Genomic DNA, 21400 nt, shown 5'->3' with positions numbered 1-21400 from the left:
TGGGTAAGGATCATGTAATGGTTTGCCAGGGCTGCTGTAACAAAGCACTGCAAACTGGGTGGCTTAAACAACAGAAATGTATTGTCTCACATGTTCAAGATCAAGGTGTCGGCAGGGTTGGCTCCTTCTGAGGGCTGGCAGGGAAGGATCTGTTCCATGCCCCTCCCTCCCAGCTTCTAGCAGTTTGCTAACAACCTTTGGCATGTTGAGCTTGTAGAAGTGTCACCCTGAGCTCTGCCTTCATCTTCACGTGGTGCTCTCCCTGTGTGCATGCCTGCCTCTGCGTCCAAATTTCTCCTTGTTATAAGGACACCAGTCACTTGGGATTAGGGTCCACCCTAATGACTTCATCTTAACTAATTATATCTGCAATGACTCTATTTCTATATAAGGTTCTATTCTGAGGTACTAAGGTTAAGACCTCAACATATGAATTCTGGAGGACACAATTCAACCCAGAAGTCTACCTTGTATTGGGTCCTCACGGCAAGGCTGCAAACCCTCGGAGGTTGGTAGCCCAGTCCCACCTCCCATGAGCTAATGAATGTGGGTAGGTTGTTTAACCTCCTTGTGCCTCAGTTTCTTCATCTGTAAGATGGGGATAACACAGGCCCACAATTTTGAAATGTTAAAAGCTCCAAAATATGAAAAAATGTATTTATAACTCATTTGGCAGCAAAACCTGACCTGAAACAAGCACATTGACTAAAAGTATCCTTGTGTCTTGAGTTGACGCAAGGGTACTTACAGTCTTTACTTATGCAACATATATATGTGTCACTACAGAAACTAGAACCATTAGTATGTTTCATAACAGGATGCTGTTGCAGATGCCATGAGGTGTTATAAAGCCTATGGTACATATACTGTATATCTTTCTCAAATCCCCAAGTTCTGACATGCCAAGCACTGCTGGTCCCCAGCAAGGGTTTGAATAAGGGACTGTGGCTCTTCAGTTTATCTATCACAGGGTTATAATGAGGATTAAATGACTTAGTATTTGTACAGTGCATAGACTATTACCTGGCACATAGTAAGCACTGTATACATATTTGTTAAATAAAATAACAATAGCTGTCTTGTCTAAAGTAACTCAGGTGGAAGGCTAGGGAGGAAGGTTCTTTGAGACTTTGAGTGCAGGAATGCCTGACACCAGAAGCTGTGCTGCCTGTGCGTGTCATGCTGCCTCTGCGACTCCAGGTTTGGGGCTCATGTCCTTTGGTTCACAAACCAGCCTTGTTTATACAATAGTTTGAAGCAATCTCTGCCTTCTGAGATGATTATTAAGTGAAATCAGCCTTCTGTTTGTGTTCGTTAGCTTCGCTGCCATAACAAAATACCACAGACTGGGTGACTTAAACAACAGAAATTTATTTTCTCATAATTCTGGAGGCCAGAAACCTGAGATCAAATTGTCTGCAGGGTTGGTTTCTTTGAAGGGCTCTCTCTGTGGCTTGCAGGTGGCTGTCTTCTCCCTCTGTGTTCATATGGTCTTCCCTCTGTGTGCATCTGTGTCCTAATCTCTTCTTATAAGGACACCAGTTATACTGCATTAGAGCCCACCCTAATGACCTCATTTTAACTTAATTACTTCTTTAAAGGCCCTGTTTCCAAATACAGTCACATTCTGAGGTGCTAGGGGTTAGGGCGTCAATATATGCATGGCGGCGGGGGGGAGGCGAAGGGGACACAGTCCAGCCTATAACACTATATTTAGAAACTAGATAAATTATCACTCACAGCAGATGAATCCCATATGCTTGCTGGCTTGTTTCTGCCCCAGCATTTTTCAAAGTGTTGTCCAGGACCACCTGCAATCGAATCACTTGGGCTTTTAATAAAAATAAGTCTGCTCCAAGCCCTTGAGTCAGAATCTGGGGCAGAGGAGCACAGGGCCCAGGGATAAAGCCTACTTGTGTTTTACATTCATACAAAGATTTGGCTTAATTAAAGGGACTTGGGAAAAGGCAGGTAGTGAGGTATGCCACTCCCCCAACTCCCACTGCACCCCCACAGCCACTGTAGCCCCCCAGGTAAGGGCAGCCGAAAGAAGAGCACGAGGGAGGGAGTCAGGCAAGTGTGAGTCTGAGCAGGGAGCGCCGTGCATCTGGGGCCTCCTCTAGTGTGGCTCACCGGAGGGCCACGAGAGAAGCTCTTTTCCACTCAAAGCTTGCCTCCCAGTACCAATGAATGCCCCCACCCTCACCCCTTTCAGTAGATACAGGGGACTTTGCAGTGTAGATGCCAGGAGAGGCCAAAGGGGAGGCCGCCTCCCCAGAAATGCCTGTGTTCCACAGCCTGACAAAGATTCTAGTCATTTCTCTTGGGCAGCATTCCCCTACCCCTAACCCCCAGCTCCTGGCAGAACTCAAAGATCCCCCTGCCCCTCAGAATGGTGGAAGACCTGCGCCTTGAAATAATGTTTAAGAGACAGGAAATAGTGGCATTTTTCCCAAGCCAAATGCTGAATCAGGGAGCAGAGGTTGAGGCAGGTTCACATAGTCACTGACTCTGCTCCAAAGCTTCCTGCGATGTGGGTAAGCCGGTGGGTCATTTGGCTTCCTGCAAGCTGATGTACGGGAAACAGGATTGTCATACACATGGGTACAGCCTTTGAATCACGTCCCAGACAACCAACGTGAGCCCTCTAGAGTGGGTGTCTGCTGCAGGTGTACGTGTGTGTGCACACCCATGTTCCACGCCTGTGTTAGGGTGGCCACCAGCCTCTCATGTCAAAAATTCCAGCAAAACAGCTGGTGAGTGGGACTCTAAATGATAGTGATTTTCCTAGCACCATGACAACAGGACACCATCAAAGCTAATGGCGCTAATCCATCCCTCGTCTTTCTCTGCTGGTTCCGGCTTAGATTTTGTTTCTTAAAATACTTGCCTGGCTGGCAAGGGAGTGACTCACCTGCACCAGGACTGAACAGAACAGGCAGGAGGTGCTTTCTTCTGAAGAGCTGTCAAGAGCCAATACAGCACCTGAGGTCTTTCATTTCACACGTTGTTCCTGTCAAGGAGGAGACATTCTTACTCTCTTGTCAAAGTTGGAGTTGCCAAAGAAAGAAAAGTGGTTAGAATGTGTCAAACTATGGCATTTGTATTAAACAGAGTTTGAGGAAACCAGGCAGCTTTGACTGAGAATCTCTTCCTCGTCTTCCATCCAGTGCAAGATAGGCCACATTTTTACAGAGAACTGTCAAAAAGGAAAGTTCACATTAGAGTCATTCAGCTCCATGTGGGTCCTCTGGTGGCATCTCTCTCAGTGTCTAATCCTAATTGTTAGGACTCCATGAATCCTGAGTACTTCAATGATTTAAGAACTCTTCCAAAGCTGGTAATTTGGAAATTGCATTGTTAGTAAATATGAATTAACAAAAAAGCAAAGTCAAGAATTTTATTGGCAATGAAACTATGTTTACTGGTCATCTCTTAATTCCATTTGAATTCCACAGGCCATAAACTGTGGTATATTGCAAAATACCCTGAAGTCAGACGTGGATTCACATCCTAGATTTGCTGCTTATTAATTGTGTGACTTTAGCCAAGTTACTTAGCCTCTCTGAGTGTCCATTTCCTCACCTATCAAAGTGGGAATTATACCATTTCCCAAATTATATTGCAGTGAATATAACAAGAGATCATGAGTGTGAGAGATGGTAGTACAGAGGCTGTCTCATAAATGCTCATGTCTTTTCCTGTCTCTTGTTTTTTTCTGTAACTTAAATGAGCATCATTTCTAGCTAACTAATGTTTTAATGTTGACACATTTCAGTAGATGGCTTTCCATACTTTTAGAATGTCATAAATAATTCTCCAACAAGTAGAAATGACTGGGATACAAACCCTGAGACCAGCAGTTGCCAAAGTCACAAGAGGTGATTTGCATGGTCCAGACAGTGATGCAGGAGCAAAGCCTCCGTTTTGACTTTCAGAGATTTGGGAGCAGTGAGGTGCAGTGCCCTTTGGAAAGGTCAGTAGAAATGCTCTGTGAAATGTGAAAAGCTGGGTGCCAGCTCAAGGGGTGCCAGGTGAGGTCCCACTGGAAACCTGCTTCCTCCATCCCTGCCTCCCTGTCCTCAGCAGCACCCTTTCATTTTCTAGTTAGATCGGCTCAGGTCCCAGCTGACTCCTGGATGTCCAGCCACAGACATTTGTCTTTGTCTCCAGCACTTTGAGTCAGAACCACAGGTTTTTGTATTTGCTGTGTTTTTTTTTTTTTTTTTTTTCTGTCATTATTGTATTTGTTTTGGTCTTAGTTTTCTACCAGACTTTAATGGAAAGAGACCAGGTTTGAGTCCAGCTGCACCCCTTATTAGCTGGGTTATTAAGGACAAGTCACTTCACCTCTTTGAAATGCAATCTTCTGATTTATATATGGGGATCCTACATTATTAAGTTGTTGCAAGTGCTAACGTGGCTAAAATTCACATTGAAGTATTTTGTAAACTGTAAAGTGCTGAGAAGAAAAGACAATTTCAAACCTCTCTTAGCATGTATACTTTACTGGAACATATACATGCTCAAAGATATGTGTTAAGTTACTTTTTGATTAAAGATATTTGCTACAAGAATGTTGTCCAATCCCCAAACACACCAGGAGACGTTCTGAGAATTCTGCAATGGTTCCAGTGGGTTCCCTGGGTGGTTTGTGAGGGAATTTGCCATTTACTGTGTATTTGCCATGTCCAGGCTCATGCTTGGGAACACCCCGTTTGTTTGATTCCCATGAGGTAGGTATTAGCCAAGTTTCCCCCACCAGGTGTGATGGTTAATTTTGTGTCGACCACAATGGGTTAAGGGGCATCCAGATAGATGATAAAACAATATTTCTGGGTTGTCTGTGAGGGTGTTTCTGGAAGAGATTAGCATTTGAATCAGTGGACTAAGTATAGGAGATCACCCCCACCAATGCAGGTGGGCAGCATCCAACTAGCCCTCAGCCTCCACAAAGAGGTGGAGGAAAGGTGAATTTGCTCTCCCTTCTGGAGCCAGGACATTATCTTCTTTCGCCTCCAACACCAGAATTCGAGGTTCTTGGGCCTTCCAACTCTGGGACTTGCATAAGCTGCGTTCTCTACATAAGCTGTCACCTGCGTTCTCAGACCTTGGGCCTCTGACTGGGAGTTACAACATCGGCTCCCCTGGTTCTGAGGCTTTCAGTATCAGACTGAATTATACCCCCAGCTGTCCTGGTTCTCCAGCTTGCAGACTGCATATCATGGAATTTCTCGAGCCAATTGCATGAGCCAATTCCCGTAATAGATCCCCTTCTACATATATGTATATGTCCTATTGGTTCCGTTTCTCTAGAGAACCCCGTGTGATACACTACGCATGCACAAATAAAGTCACATCAAGACTAATAATCCAAATGTTAGTTTGTTACCACCATTTCTCACTTTGAACCTAGCTCCCTGCAAAGCACCTTCTACCCTGCACTTTTGGGGAGTTCCTGGGGCAGGAGGTCTTATATGTGCTCATCAGTAAATCAATGCCCAGGCACTGTCCCTTTCTCTGCTCTGCCATCTCACTCTGGTAAAGTTGCTCTGTGGATTGGCAAGTGGAAAAGATGCCTTTTTCTCTCTTATGTTCATTTATAGGAGTTTCATCTCAGTGACCCTGTACTCCAGTGTCTTATGAAGCACTAACAAATAGTCCCTTTAGCTTTTAGTGACAACTCTGCCCAGGAATCAGACATGGGTCTGATATGGGGTAGGGTGAAGGATGGGGTTCCACCCCTGTTACTACAGTGTACTCAAAACTACTCCTTCCTCCAGTATGATGCTTCGCCTCTTGGTGCGCCCACTGTGCGCGGCTCCCTGCATTTCCTCAAGAAGGGAGTTTTCCCAGATCCCTGTAGGGTTTCCCCACTAGTCCACTAGATGTGACGGAATCCTAGCACAGACTCCAGATTGCACATTACCACTATACAGATGAGGAAACGAAGGCTCAGAGGGTAAAGAAACTTACCCAAGGTCACACACTGAACAGGTGACAGTCAAGAGCCAAACTCAGAGCAAAGTCCAAATCCCACGTTCTTTCTGACCAAAATCCTGCGATCAAAGTGGCAACATGACACATTGTTCCGACGCTGGTATTCATACAGGAAGGCAGACTGTGCTGGCCACTCTTTACTAGACATACTTTTCTCCTCCCCAGGGGTTTATTTAAGTCTCTTTCTGCTTGGTTTCCACTGAGAATTATACTCTGGGCACGAAAAACGGGGATTCCTTGCCATTTCACCTTCCTTCCCATTCCTAGCTGCCCTCCCAGTGAACTTACAGTTTATTTCATTGTTACTTGGTTTATGGTTAAAAGAACTGTGGTGGGGCCAGGCACGGTGGCTCATGCCTATAATCCCAGAACTTTGGGAGGCTGGGGAGGGCGGATCACAAGGTCTGGAGTTCAAGACTAGCCTGGCCAATATGGTGAAACCCCATCTTTACTAAAAATACAAAAATTAGCCAGGTGTGGTGGCGCACGCCTGTAGTCCCAACTACTCGGGAGGCTGAGCCAGAAGAATCGCTTGAACCAGGGAGTTGGAAGTTGCAGTGAGCGGAGATCATGCCACTGCATTCCAGCCTGGGGGACAGAGCGAGACTCCATCCCTCTAAAAAAAAAAAAAAAAAAAAAAAGGAAAAGAACTGTGGTGCTTACACAGATGACAGAACAAGCAAGTCCTGGCTACTGCAAAGATACACCTGAGCCAGTGTTAGTAGATCTGAGAAAAACACATATTCCTTGACTTGATTCCAAAGCCCCTGCAACCTGGTCATCCTATACCAACCCTCTGTTCCAGCCTAAAGGTCTACACGTGACCCTAAGTTCTCTTTGCTCTCCTCCCAGCTGTAGCCTGATGCCCACAAAAGATGGGGCCTGCACCCCATGTGCTCACTCCTCCTAGCCCATTCCAGCGATGTGGCATCTACGCTCCATTCTGATTCTCTTGGTCAGGGCCTTGACCTTCTCTCTTGGCCTTGCCAAATCTTTCCTTTAGGGAGCTGGATGCTCTTCTTCCCCAGAAGACATTGCCTGGGGACCTGACTACATCTAAACAAACCTTCCCATCATTTCCAGAACAAAGGACTGTTACCTTCCCAGGCATGCCCTCTCAACTGCTTCAGACTCTGGCTGTACCAGCTCCACTCACCACATAATAAAACTCTTGGGGTATGAAGGAGGATGCACACCACCCTGTCTTGGCTCCAACTGGCCACTTCCAGGAAACTCTGGGATTAGGTGGCTGGCCACTTTCTTTGCAGGGCTCCTAATGCGTCACCAGCCACAGTTGTTGGTGCTCAGGTAACTGAGGGAGCTATCTTCAGTTTAGACTTCTTAAAGACCCCATTTCATATTACATAACCCTCAACCTACAATCCCTGCTTTCCCATTTCCTGTTTCCTTTCTCTCCATAGCATTAATCAGCATTTTGATACACAATATATATCAAAATGTATAGCTTACTTCAGGAGTAAGCTCCTTGAGGTTTGAGTCTGCTTTGCTTGAGCAGTGTCTGGTAGGTGCCCAGTGACTGACTGCTGAATGCATGACTGGAATGACCATGACCTTGAACATCAGCACCAGAGTACACATACTGAGGTGTTGGGAGACCAGGAATTCTTGTTCTCTTCTGTCACAGAGCTCAGCTGTCAAAGATTTCCAAACTTCCTCCATCTTAGCCACAGCAATAAATGGTCTACAAGTTCATTCTCGGCACTGCACTGGGCACCATGGGAAATGCAAACCCTTCAGGCAGCTTAGCACCCCAACTCGTCTCTGAGCCATCATCCCCTGGAAAACGAACTGTTCCTCTTTCAAGCCCTCATTATGCCCTTATACCCCCAGCATACAGCTCTGTGTTCTCCATCTGTCTCCATTCTTCCCAGACATGAGCCTGTCTTACTCATCTTCACATACCCAGTGCCCAGCACAGTGCGGAGAAGCTATGAAGGGTGTGATAAATATTTGATGCTTAAATGAATACCTGGGATCCCACATGCAGAGAAAGCCAGCCCCTTCTGAATTAATTATGTGACTCAGGAACTAGGGGATGATGAGTTTATTTCCTTTATTATGATTAATACTTTTTTTCCCAAAGAGTTTTTCAATTCTGAGATTTTTTTTTCTTTTTTTTATTTCTTTATTATTATTATTATTATTATTATACTTTACGTTTTATGGTACATGTGCGCAATGTGCAAGTAATATTTACAATATATAAAACTTAAATCAATTCTGAGATTTAAGTTTTATATATTGTAAATATCAAGATATCCTCTATGAAATAATACTCTTTCCAAAAGACAGCATAAATTTTGGAGTAAAATTGATGACTATGTTTCCTTTTTCTAGACTTTAAATATCTCCTTTTACTTAGGGCTGATTTTAAAATCATGTGGATTTAAAAATTTATGTGGAAGTGTTTTGTGACATTGAAAATAAGAGTCTGTGAAGAAAAGCTGATGCTGCCTTTACTTTCTCTTTGTATCTGGAATAATTAACTTTTGTTTATTATAAAAACCTTTTTTAAAAATAGGCAATAAATTAATTGTGCAGTTCATCTTGGATTTAGGAGAAGTTGATTCTATGGTTTTTTTTCTTTCTTTTTGTAGAGACAGAGTCTTTCTCTGTCACTGGACTGCAGTGGTGCAATCATAGCTCACTGCAGCCCCTAACTCCTGGGCTCAAGCAATCCTCCTGCCTCAGCCTCTCAAGTAGCTGGGATTTCAGGTGTGAGCCACCATGCCCAACAAGAAGGTGATTCTTAAAAAAGAGAAAATAATACACAGAGAAAAAGTAAAACAGTTGTTGTCTTCACATCAATAAAAAGGGAGACTGAGCATTTCCTAAGTGGAACTAGTTATAGCTTATACCAAGCTTTAAACTATACTAGATATTTAGTTGATTATATTTCCCAACTCTAATTATTAAAATTAATCAGTGTGGGAAGACAATTTAAGAGGGAAAAATAAATCTGCTTTATGATTTTCAAAGTTAGTTTTCTACACTGATCGATGTATGAATAAGTGCTCAGGTGCCAATTCATTTCCTGCCATGGAGATACCGTGCTTTCTGAGTTTTAGAGAGTTAAACTCCAGAAGGCAATAGTGGTTCTATCTGTTGTGCTTGCCTACCCGACATTCATTACCCCATTTTTCTGCTCACAGCCTTTTGATTTTCTTTAGGGGAGCCACCTCTCACTCCACTTTCAGTTCATGACGCTACGAATAGTCATGTGACCTGGGCTTGGACAATCAGGGCTTGGTTCAGAGATGGGTACATTACCAAAGCTAAGCCAGTGTGAGCCTGACTGGGATTTTGCAGGCACTATTAAGAAAGAGATTCTTTGCCCTTTGGTATGCTGATGCTTGGAGCTTCTGCCTGAGAGTGAAACTAACACAAAGAAAGCAGACAGATGGTAAATTCAACTCATACCGCAACTTGGATGTGCCAATAAAATATAATTTCTCTAGTTTGTCCATAACCAGTCTGGTCCTTCACTAGTTAGGGTTTAAATCTTGATTCAATCCAATAATTCAATATCCCCATTGAGAACGTGCTCGCTTTCTCAGATGTCTTCCTCTTTCTCCTTCTCCTCCCATAAAGATGCCATCTGGATGCATGGCCAATATTCAACAGGTACATGGCATTATGGCTGCCCTCATTGATAAAATACTAAAATATGCATGGAGCAGTTGGTAAACAGGTTCTGCCCTGAAGTCCCTGCTCCTCATAATCCATCAGCTAAAGGGTTAACTCTGGACATAGTAAGACACCTCCATTTTTACTCCTCAGCGCCTGAGCCTGTAAGGATTTTTAAATGTTTTGATCATCATCCATGTAGGGTGTGCTGGGGTGGAGGTAGTATGGTGGTGTGTGTCTTTTCTGTGTCCTCATGGTGTTGAGAGGAAGGGAACTCTTGTTCTTATACTGGTCCTTGAGCATAGCTGTCTTGTATGTGATTATTTTGAGACAACATCCACTTTTTGTCTGTCCTGGGTGCACTGCAAGCCTCTGATGTGGGGGTCTGTGGATGGGGAGCTTGTGTCCATCTGGGGTGATCTGAGGCAGTGCTCCCAAAGGTGTTCCCTGACTGGCCTAGCTCCTTCTCTGCTTTTCCTGCTGCTACAGACTCTGACTTCTGTCCATGACTTCCTATCAACCCTGGTCCCAGGGGTCTCCTCGGCAGCCCAAACCACTGAGTCACCTCACTACAATGATCACCTCTGGCAAGCTGGCTACAGGCTTGCTGCTATGTCTGGGTAGAATCTAGGCTTCATAGGGACCTGACACAGCTTGAAAAGTCCATAGCAGGGCCTGCTGCCACCCGACCAACACTGGGCTCTTCCTCTCATAATTCTGGAGGGGGCATGGGGGAACGATCTCCCTCTGCCTTTGTGGTTAAGCTGTACTTTTCCAATACAATCTCTCCGCTCAGGCCTCTTGTTTATTCTGCTGCTTCTGTCCTCTGATAATCCCCACTTTCTCCTGGTCTAGACCTTTCGAATATAAAACCCTAAGGTTTAGTCTACCAAGCTCAGTTCTTGACTCTCTGAAGAGGAAGGTAATGGAATGTACAGGATATTTTCTCAAGGTAAGGGCTTGAATTACATGGCTATTGCCTTGCTACAAAATTTATTTTTGAATGCCAGAAGCTAAGTGTTATGTTTTCTTTCTCTTTGCATACTTTCTGGAAGGAACTTTCATCTCTTCCTAGGCAGATAAATGCCTTGAGTAGACTAAGTTCATATGCTTTGAAAGGCAAAAGAGAAAAGTACATTGATAATTTCAAAACATTATGCCTATCATACATGACAACACCTGTAAAGCACCTGAAATCTAACTGGGCCTAAAGCCAGTCTACCCAGTTTTTAGCAAACCCGTGGATCCTGTGGTTAGAGCTGGGTTTCAGTCACTTGCTACCCATAGTCCTGACTGACATGGTAATAACAGTATCCATTTCACATTATTTGAATAGCACTGGGCACAGCTCCACACGCAAATGGGGCTGATTAAATGCATTTAATGGTAAGATTACTGCCACGGTTAGATCCTGACACAGATAAAACTTGCTTAAAGAGCTCCCCAAGTCCATTTCTAAACCTCCCATGTACATTTCTTCCTTTCCAGTGGTAGAAAAAAAGAATCAAGGAAGAGGATCCCTTCCTTTGGGTTATCTGGGGCCAGAATCCCCTCTTCTGCCACTCACCCTGTGGTGGTGCTGGGAGTTGTACTGAGACTCCAAGTTATTTCTCCTTGCTGACGCCTCCTGCTTCCCCTTTCCTATAAGCTTGTTCCAGTTTCCCATAGTTGCAAAAACAAAACACAACAAATAAAACAAAACAACAATGAATAAAGGAAACTCTTCCTGCCTCCCCTTTTAGCTGTAACTTCCTCCTCCCTGCCTAACCAACTCTCTTGAAGCAGTGGTTTATACCCACTACCCCTGCCTCTTCTCTTCTTTGACTCCATTTTGCTTCTAACCTAGTGTGATTTGGTTTCTGCCCTCACATCCCCACTAAAACCAATGTCTCACAAGTAATCAATGACTTCCTCATTGTCAAATACAACAGACACATTCCGGTGCTCATTTGCTTGACATCTCTGTGGCATTTCCCACTCCTGACCACTTCTTCATCCTGGGGAGTCTTGATGTGAACTGCTTGATGCCACTTTTTTCTGGTTTTCTTTCCATTTCTCCATCTGTTCCTCAGGATCTCTTATTTGATCCTTAGGAGCTGGTATCTGTCAGGTTTGGGTTTCATGCTTTCATAATCTTTTCATTCTGCCTGCTCTTCTGGGCCATCCCAGCCCTGCCCTGGCTTCAGTGACCATCTTTAAGTTGTCTGTTCCCCAGTGGGCACCTCCAGGCCTCTCTCCTGTGCTTGGAACTCATGTTCCTAACTCTTCCTGGAGGTCTTCACCTGGATGTCCTACAGCCACATCAAACCCATGTTCAAAACATGCCATCTTCCTCTCAGGTCAATTTCTGTTCCTCTACTTGCAATCACAGTAAATGGTATCAACATCCATGAAGCTGTGCAAAGAACCCGAGAATCCTCCCGGATTTCTATTTCCTTTCCCCTTTCCCTGCCTACCGAGGCAGAACCTTGTACCTGGCGGTATATCAGATATCCACCCAGAGTAGTGTGTGTGAGTGGATGAATGAGCTATGGTGCTACAGAACACCATGGCTCCAACTTGAGTCTGAAACTTGATGTCATTTTGCCTTTTGCAGTTTTTCACTGCTTCTTCTTTAATATGAGGGGGCCCACCTAGATGATCTTCAGCTCTGAGATCTATGATCCACACTACTCCAATTTGACACCTTAGTCACTTATCCACTTAACTCCATTCCTTTTTCTTGTGCTTATCACACCTAGGTAAAGGGGAGGGGAACCCCTATGATAAAATGGGACTTAAAACTTCAATTATGCCAGCTTGCAAAACATATTTTCCCTGATAAGAGGTCCCAATGTCTCTCTGCAGCCACCTACCTTGAGTCACCGTGAGAATTGGAAAGGGAAACAGAAAGGGTGCATAGGAAGAGCGGGAGAAGCTGAAGGAGAGATTAACAGAAGCCATTTCCTCCTTTCCCTGTCATGCCAGATCCTCTGTCTGTGTGAGTCTCCCCAAGCGCTGCACACGGGAAAGCACCTTCCCTCTTGTTCCTCATGACTTCTGTCTGGAAACGAGTACCGTGACTGTCTCCTGAACGCCTACGTGCCTAGCACTTTCTACTTCTCAAAACATTGCACGAATATTTATTTGAGAGCCTTCCATGCGCAGGCACTGTGCTAAGCAATGTGCACCTTATCTCATTTAAATCCCACGACCCTAGCCTATTTTTATCTCCGTTTTGCAGACCAGAAAAGTAGGGCATGGAGCGGTTAACTGCTTCACTAAGGCCATCCAACTAGTAGTGTGGTCCTGGAAATCATCATATCAAACCCAGGTCTGTCTGATTCTATGCCCAAATCCAGGGCAGCCGTGGCTACACTGCTTCTGACGTATTCGTGGTTATCTTTCGCTGCCACTGAAGACACTGAGTACACAGTATCTAGGCTTCTGATAAGTGCTCATTGAAGAAGTGCTTAAACCATGTCAATAAGAGCTGGATCTGGTCCCAGCTGCCAGAATCCAGAAATGCAGCTTTGCCTTTCCCATCACCTCTTTGGGCCTCAATTTCCTCATCTGTAAACGGGAGGCATTATGCAAATGCCCTCGAAGGAGGCTGTACCTTTAACATTCTGTGGCTCTCTTCTAATGGCGCAGTGTCCCCAACGTGCTGCCAAGAAACTGCACTGACGGCAGGACCCAGCAGCTCAGTTCTCCTACGCGGCCTCAGCGGCACGGCTGACGCATGCGCCCTCGCCCTCCATCCTCCGCCCTCGGGCCCCAGCCTGGCGAGGAGGCAGCTCTTTTCTGCGCACGCGCAGGCCCTCGCCGCCGCCTGACCGCTGGATTGCCTGGCTCCAGGCGGGCGCGGCTGCCTCCCCCGATGCTGGGGAAATCAGTGCTCTCGACAGGGATAGGAGTCTGCCTGCCAGGAGCCATTCGGGGCCCACGGGGGAGCCGCCTGGCCCTCGTTAGGCAAGGTCCCTGGGAAAGCTGCCCCCCACAAGAGAGCGTGTTCCCGCCCGCGCGCTGGACGTGCCGGGGAGCACAGAGAGGCTCTTCCCGCTCGCAGCACAGATGGAAACGCTCTCGCTCTGCGGCCTGGGCTGGGAGGCAGGGGAGGGCCCCAGAGCCCTGCCAGCCCGCAAAGCTGGGAGGATTTTCCTCTCAAAAACGATACCGCTGATTAAACTGAAAACTTCTAAGGTCACGGAGGATGTTTATCCGGGCTGGGGCGGGGAATGGGAGGGCTGGAGGCGTCACCTGATGTTATAAGCTACTAAAAGGCAGCGGACTCTGGCCGGGAGGCAGGCGCTTCATTGCAGCTGAGGGATGAATACATAAACCTGGGCGGCTATTTTTACACTGGCTGAAACAGGGAGCGTGTGTGTGGCAGGGGAGAGGACGCAAGCAGCCCTCCCCCATTCATCCCCTGATCTTCCCCTTCCATCTGGAGAGTTACTCCTCAGAACCGAAGCATTTTTATTTTTATTTTTTGAAATCAGGGGAGGGAAAAGAATGCAGATCAAAACGGTTCCTAAATGGTAAAAATAAATGAGATAGCAGCATTCTGAATTTTCACGCCTTGGTACTCTCAGTCCTTCCTCCCCTTGTGTGCCGTCTTTTGAAGTCCAAGGTTGTCGGTCTGAGTTTGTCTTTTCCTGCTCAGGGAACATGGAATGGCTTCTGCAAGGTTTGGGTCTGCAGAGAGCTGGAGGAGACAGAGAAAAGAGGAGTCTTTCTGCCAAAAATGCATTCTCGAGCCCGGCGTGTGCCTGTGCACTGTTGAGTGTGACTTTGTTCTGTTAGGACTTAAAAGAAAGCTCTGCTTCTTTAAATAGGAATTTTCAGACCATGATAAGCACTGGGAAAGCAGAAGGTTGTCCAGGAAGGGTGGTTGCTTTGAATTTTCACCTGATTTAGACCCACTGGAGCCATTGCCTGTGCTTTCTTGTCAGAATAAATTTGGAGCTGAACTCACCATACCCAAGAGGGAGGCGTGCTGGGGAGAGGGCTGTGAGCTGTATGGGGAATTCTTGCTGACATCAAATCGTTTCAGATCACTCAATTTACTTTGATTTCATTCAACGTCATTTCATTTTCTTTCCAAGTCCTAAGAAGTCTGGAAAAGGAGACACTGAAAATAATTGCAAAACTTAAGGCATGAAATGAAATATCTCCTAAAATTAAAGTAAGGTTGTAGAGATTCACCATCTTAAGGATTTGCATAGATGACCTTTTAGCAATTTTTCATTTGAGAATTATGGAACTACAAACACACACACACACACACACACCCCAAAACCCCGCAAAAAGGGAGCTTCACCAAGAAGGGAAGTTTACCTGGAAAGCTCTTCATTCGATGTGTCATTTCTAAGATTCGCTAGATTGGAATGAGGATATAGAGTAGGCATGTGTGGGGTGGGCAAGAAGTGGGGCATAGGGGGAGTTTTAAATGTGTTTCATCCATGACTAATGTCTCCAACAACGGGGAATAAAACAAATTTTGCCTTTTGTAAAGGGAAATTGAAATTCAAAGTTGTGGAGAAACATTCCTACCCTGGGAGTCATGACAGCCTCCTAGGGTCCAGCACAGCCGGGCTCTTAGAAATTCACCTACTTCTTCCAAAGGCAGGTCAAAAGAAGGTGTTGCTTTATTGAGACAGTACAAATCAAGGACTCCTTCATAGCAGAAAACCCCCAAACACCTCTACTTATTTATGTGCCAGTAACTTCCAGCCAAGTTTGAGGAAAGGCCCAAATTATCATTATTATTGTTTGTTTTCATATATGTTTGTTTATTCTGTTTTGCTTTTTAAAACATAGCAGAACTTGTACGTCCAAATGTATGCACACTCTGAGAAAACTTTCAAACCACTATTTAAAAAGTGGGAGCAGGACCATTCCCTTACATCCCAGAGGACAATTCTAGGCTAGCCCCCTTTTCTATCCCTGACAAGTTTAAAGACAGTGTATCTCACCTGTGGGCAGGCCACTCCCTGTCCCCAGTTTCCTTCCCTGGCCTGTCACTCTGTATCCATAGCAACTTAACTCAGGTCTGAAAATCAGGAAACCTGGATCGTGAAGAGGTTAGGTCTCCCGAGAGATTAAAATCAATAATCTGTCTTTTTAGATATTCTGTCAGAGATCATACTTATTTTTAAGAAGCAACATCTAAGCTGTCCGAGTTCAAAAATCACTTTCTTTTTCGTAATATAGCACAGGAGAAAGAGTTCCGGAAGTGGCAATTTAATTTGTATCTAATTTCAGCAAAATAATTGCAGACTGCTTCCAGCTTGAATGAGCAGTGAGGTATAGCTCCAAGTAGTTGCTTATTTTAGTAGCACTCCCTCAGGATGAATGCTAGCTATTTTCAGTTGCATGTGGGAAAACCAAAGGCACTGCCAAGCTGTGGCAAGTTGGCATCGTGTGTGAGCTGTCAACCAGGATACTTCCTTTCACTCAGATTCATTTCTAACTTGCAGTTGGCATGTGACCTTTTTCTTTATTCAATTTGGGGTCCTGAACACTTCCTTTCTCTGCCACCCTACCTTCCTACCGATCTCTACCCCCACAGGCAGCTTTTGGCTGAATCCATTTAATAATAACAGTGTGAGTGCCAAGTGGGTTGTATAAAATCCTTAGGGAGAGCTGTGAAATGAAGCACATTGTTCTTCAGGGCTCCTAGGGACCAGAATGTACCCATCAACAAAAACTAATATGCAATAAAATTATATGTCTTTCTCTATAATTTATGCAGAGTGGGATAATGCTGCAATGAGGCCATAAATAGCTCTTGGTATATGCTGTAGGCAGTCTCTAAAACAGGCCCCAATAATCATCACTTCCTGGTATTCTCTGTCTCACGTAACCTCTTCTTCAGTGTGGGCTGGATGGACCTGGTGCTTGGCTTTAAACAAATTGAATACAGCAAAAGTGATGGGATGTCACTTTCAAGATTGGATTACAAAATGTCCTCTCTCTTTCTAAGCCAACTGCCGCGTTGGGACCTGCCCCACGGAGATGCCTATGTGGCAAGGAACTGATGTCTCCAGCCAGCAGCCACAGGAGTGAACCTGGAAGTTCACCCTCCTTTGGTAGAACTTTGAGTTGACTTTGGTCCTAGCTGACATCTTGATTACAGCCTGTGAGACCCTGAGCCAGAGGACTGCTAAGTTACAATTGTGTTCCTGACCCATGAAAACTATACGATAACACATGTTGACTCTTTTAAGCGTCTCAGTTTTGGGGTAATTTGCTATGCAGCAATAGAAAACTAACACAGTATATTCCCTAAAGCAGACAGACCCTCCTGCTCCAGTAACCCCACCAGAGTTCTGTCTCCAGACTCACCTCCTGCTACAGCCTCTCTGTCATCCCTGGGGACACTTCTGGGGCACATCTTACTCTTAGGTATCTTTTTAGGAGCTATTTCTTTTGCTGAAACAACCAGCCACCTCTTCTTCACAAGATAAATTCCTGCTCATCCCTTGACACCTGGATCAGATGTGACCTCTGGAGAACCTTCCTAACTCAGCCAGGCAGAGCACCCACATCTGGCCTTGGGGTCTCCACAGCGCTTTGGTTCTGCCTGTGCTGCAGCATATCCCATGGCACTGTCCTTATTTGTAGGCCTGCTAGGCTGCAGCTCCAGGAGCACAGGAAATGTTTCTTCGTCTTTCAATCCCTAGTGCCTAGCACAGCACCGTGGTAAAACATCATTCTTGGAACGTCTTGCAGGAGCAGGGATTCCAGGCAGAAGAGAACATCTGGTAACTAGTTCCACTCTCACCTGATGCAGGGATCTTATTACAGCATCCTCGAAATGTTTGGAAGAAGACCACTTTGGGTAATTGGACTATATATATTATACACACACACACATAAATATATATTCCAATATTATATTATATATTATATTATATTAAGCATCCAGTCAGCAGATTAAATGCTCCAGCAGCCAGCAGTGGTTTGAAGCTCTCTTGATCTGATCCCAGCCCCATGATCCATCATTTAAGGTCAGGGGGCTTGAAAGTTGACAGTCCTATAATTTGAGTTATCATCATTTCAATCCATGACCTTGAAGTTGATATGTCCCAGGTATCATGGACATGCTTTACTTCATTTTTAGAGCAAGCTAGAAAGAAACCATGAAGGCATCCCAAGGGACAAGTTAAAGGGACATCCTTTGGGACAAAGCTGAAAGAAAGGAAGGTTGTGCTTTTCTCTCAGATGGTGATCTAGCCCATGAAGGGAGGGGCTCATTGCAGGGCAAGGCTGTTGGAAGATCTTTCAGGAGTGGAATATGTTGTAAGCCTATCTAGCCCATCATCATTTTCCCCTCCATTGTTCCTCTCCTGGACCCCAACTTGCCTGCAGCAAATAGCTTCCTAACTGGTCTGATGACATTTAGTTATGACGTTTTCCAAGTTGTTCTCCACAGGGAGATCAAACTCTTTCTGAAATGCACATTGGATCACATCGCCTGTCCACTTCAACACTTCAGTGGCTCCCCGTGCATGGCCTTCCCCAGCCTGATTGAGAATCTCACCTCCTTGCTGTCTGCACTCATGTCACACTTGCCATCTTTCATGGCCTTGAATACACATGTGCAGCCCCACTCTAGGAGATGCCCAGGACCCACCGGGCTTAGTTAATCTTATTGTTCCTTCAGACTTTATTTCACTCATCATTTCCTCAGAGATTTCCCTGACGTCCCTTATTAACCAAATCCCCTCATTATATACCCAGGACCCCACTCATTGCAATGATGTAAATTTGTGTGGGTGTTTGATCAAGGTCCTCTCCTTTTGAAGGCAGGGACCATGCCTGCCTTTGCTGACCCTATATTCTTGGTACCTAGCATAACCTGGTAAAGAGCAGGGATTCAATCAGTATTTGTTGAATAAGTGAATGAATGAATGAATTAATTAATTATGGGTGCTCTTTGAGGGTACCTAGAGGAAAAACAGAAATGCGGGAAGAATGAGAATTTAATGGAACCCAAAGCTGGGGCATAGAAAAGTAATTTGAAGTATACCACCATCCTAAAATGACTTTTGGACTTTCTTTAGACTGAGTGTGAACAACATTTACAGTTAGATGTAACTCCATTCCCCCAAGCTACAGCAGCCTCAGGGAAAACCTAAGATTTCAAGCTGATTTCCAGAGCCTTTGGCTGCGCCTCCTACCCCTGCCACCCCATCCAGCCACACTAGCCCTCCCTCCCTTAGATGCTGATGCTGGCTCTCCTCTGGGGAGGGGAGGAATGGTTGAGTTGAGGGTGGATGACACCTCAGGCCCCCTTACTGAGAGTCTCCATGTGTTACTGCCACCCCTAGCACAGCCCCCACAGCCTTTATCCCAGGCATGATCTGCTTGCTGCCCATGGCTCCCCTCTGCTGCACAGGGCACCTGACGGCCACCATTGCTGTGACTACCCTTTCTGGGGCCTCTACTCTTGTCGGTGGGGGATTTTTTTTTTCTACAAGTATGGAAAGCTTTTCAGCAAGCCACTGGTGGAGCAATTGATTCCCCTCTTCTTTCCCTTAGATGATTCCCACCCTTCCTTCATTGTCATCTCTCTTAGCAGTTTTGTAGCAGGCAAATAATTTTCCCTTATTTGTTCGAAAGTCTTAAATCTAGGAGTATAGGAACTGCTAATTGTTTTTATTTCCTAATTTCTGTTTCTTTCAGGGCTCAGGGAGGACTGACAGGACTAGAGTTGACAACCATTCATCCAACAAACATTTACTGCATGAGGAAGAGAGGTGATCAAGGCACTGCCCTTGTCCCCAGGAAGCTCGCCAGTGCATGGGACTGTGCAGGTGTCTTCACCTCTGGATTAGGCATTCGATGTCAGGCCACGGCTGAGCATCCATCCTCTCTATGCTAATTTTTTCCAAAAGTCAAGAGTTTGGAAGAACACTAATGTGTTTTTCTTCCAGCCTTTCCTACACAAATGACAACATCATTACCCTCAGCTTTTAAAGTGCAAGTCTGTACAGAGATCCCAGAGTCAAGGAGGGCGCCTGAGTCATTTGAAATAATTACCTTTTTTTTTCCTGCCTGAGTCTTGCATATCTGTGAATCAGCAATGTGGAAACTGGGCTTCAAAAAAATTAAGGGAGGCTTAAAGTGAGCAAAGCAGAGAAGAGCACTGGCAAGAGCTGAGCGCTGCCACAGCAGGATCATCATGCCGATCGTCATCTAAGGGAGCTCATGGTGCTGTCTGCCTCCTCTTAGCAACATCCACACAGGCTGGTACAGTCAGATCATTGTGACTTGGACAGGGATGAAAATACTCAGCTGACACCAATAGCTCCCAGCACAGCCAGGGTATTCTAGAGGTGTGTGGTGTCAGGACAGCCTGTGCGGCCTCATTTATTTACCTGAGTCATCTGAACAAAGCGGTGACTGGCTTTGCCTCACTCTGGCAAGAACTCGCAACAAAGCCAAAGCCTCTTCCTCCACGGCCTTTGCTCCTGCAGCACAAAACTGGCATCTTTTTAGCATCATAGACACTGTCACGTGGCAATCAATGACAGATTGCCCTTGTCCCATTGAAGGGACAGGGAAGGAACTGTCCCTTCCCTGGGCCACAAGCTCTTCAAGGCGGGAGCCTCAGCCCAGTTTCTTCCATGTCTCCAGCGTCCAGCACAGGGCCTGGATTCTAGCTGGTTTCTGATGAATAAAAGAATGGCTATAGAGATGTACTCTTCGAAACACAAGGGGCTTTTATAGTGGCAACATGTTCAATATCTCAGTACTGTATTGGTTCTTTACAGCTTGCAGGACCCAAAGAAGGAATGATTTTTGTTTCCCGGGAAAGGTGTACCTCGTGGGGGCACTGCTTAAGGGAAGGTGCCCATAAGTTGGGCATCAAGGGAGGCACAGGTTGATCAAGGCCCCTGGAATTGAAATGGAGGTGTTCATCCTGCGGAGGCTCCGAACATCTGAGGCAGAGCCTCGATTCTCCAGGAAATTGACTTTGCCAGAGAACAAGGCTGGGGGAGGCAGGCTGTCCTAGGGGAGGAGTCGTATTTCAGCCCCACCGAGACCCCAAAGGTGCACTCCCATGCTTTACCCCGACTGTCCACCAGGGGGCAGGCAGAGGCAAGAGAAGAGGAAAGCGGGCGGCTGGTCAGGCCCAGCACATCCAGCCTGGCATCCCACACGCTGGGCTGCCTGACTCAGACAAAGCCAGGCCGCTCCTCCTGCCTGTTGTGGCCTCTGTGATTTTATATGGTTTGGCCTGTGACATCAGACACCACGCGACCATGGTAACCAAAGTATACAGCCTGGAGTGAATGTTAATAAACAGGAAAGAAACGATCCCTGGTGTCTTGCTTTACTCACCATTTGCGGTCTTGTTATCCACGCCTAATGTCTCCTTTATTACCACGAGCAATCGAGATGTACCTGAATTCAGCAACTTTTAAAAATGAAAAGCTAAACTGGGGAAATGTGAGTTGGTTTCCTTGTTTAACTAACTTTGAAAATAGTGCCATGAGTGACCACTGCCTCTTGATATCCTGCTCAACAGTCCTCTTACCTACAAACATGTAATTTAAAGGGAAAATTATTTCCTTGATAATCCCCACATGCCTTCAAAAGTCATTTTCCCCAAAGAAACGTCAGGTGATGGGATCCCTTAATTGGTTAAAGTTTTTCCTAATATCCTCAAGGATTGAAGAAAAACAGCACACCTGTCTTCCTATACAAATTATCATCCTATACAAATTAGTGGGCCCAGAGGCCTAGATCTAAAACAAAC

The 21400-nt window shown here is 45.5% G+C and overlaps 1 long non-coding RNA gene across 1 annotated transcript; it reads right to left on the bottom strand.

The window, feature by feature from the left end:
* Positions 1-1352: 1352 nt before the first annotated feature.
* On the bottom strand, positions 1353-20851 carry LOC129034278 (uncharacterized). Its single transcript, XR_008501794.2, has 4 exons — positions 19678-20851; positions 13247-14761; positions 2915-3013; positions 1353-2569 (listed from the first exon to the last, which is right to left on the bottom strand). It is a non-coding gene; the product is annotated as an uncharacterized LOC129034278 (long non-coding RNA).
* Between the last annotated feature and the right edge of the window lie 549 nt (positions 20852-21400).

This window comes from Pongo pygmaeus, chromosome 2, assembly GCF_028885625.2.
Source record: "Pongo pygmaeus isolate AG05252 chromosome 2, NHGRI_mPonPyg2-v2.0_pri, whole genome shotgun sequence".
NCBI classification, from domain to species: Eukaryota; Metazoa; Chordata; class Mammalia; order Primates; family Hominidae; genus Pongo; species Pongo pygmaeus.
This window is presented reverse-complemented; position numbering and strand designations above follow the sequence as displayed.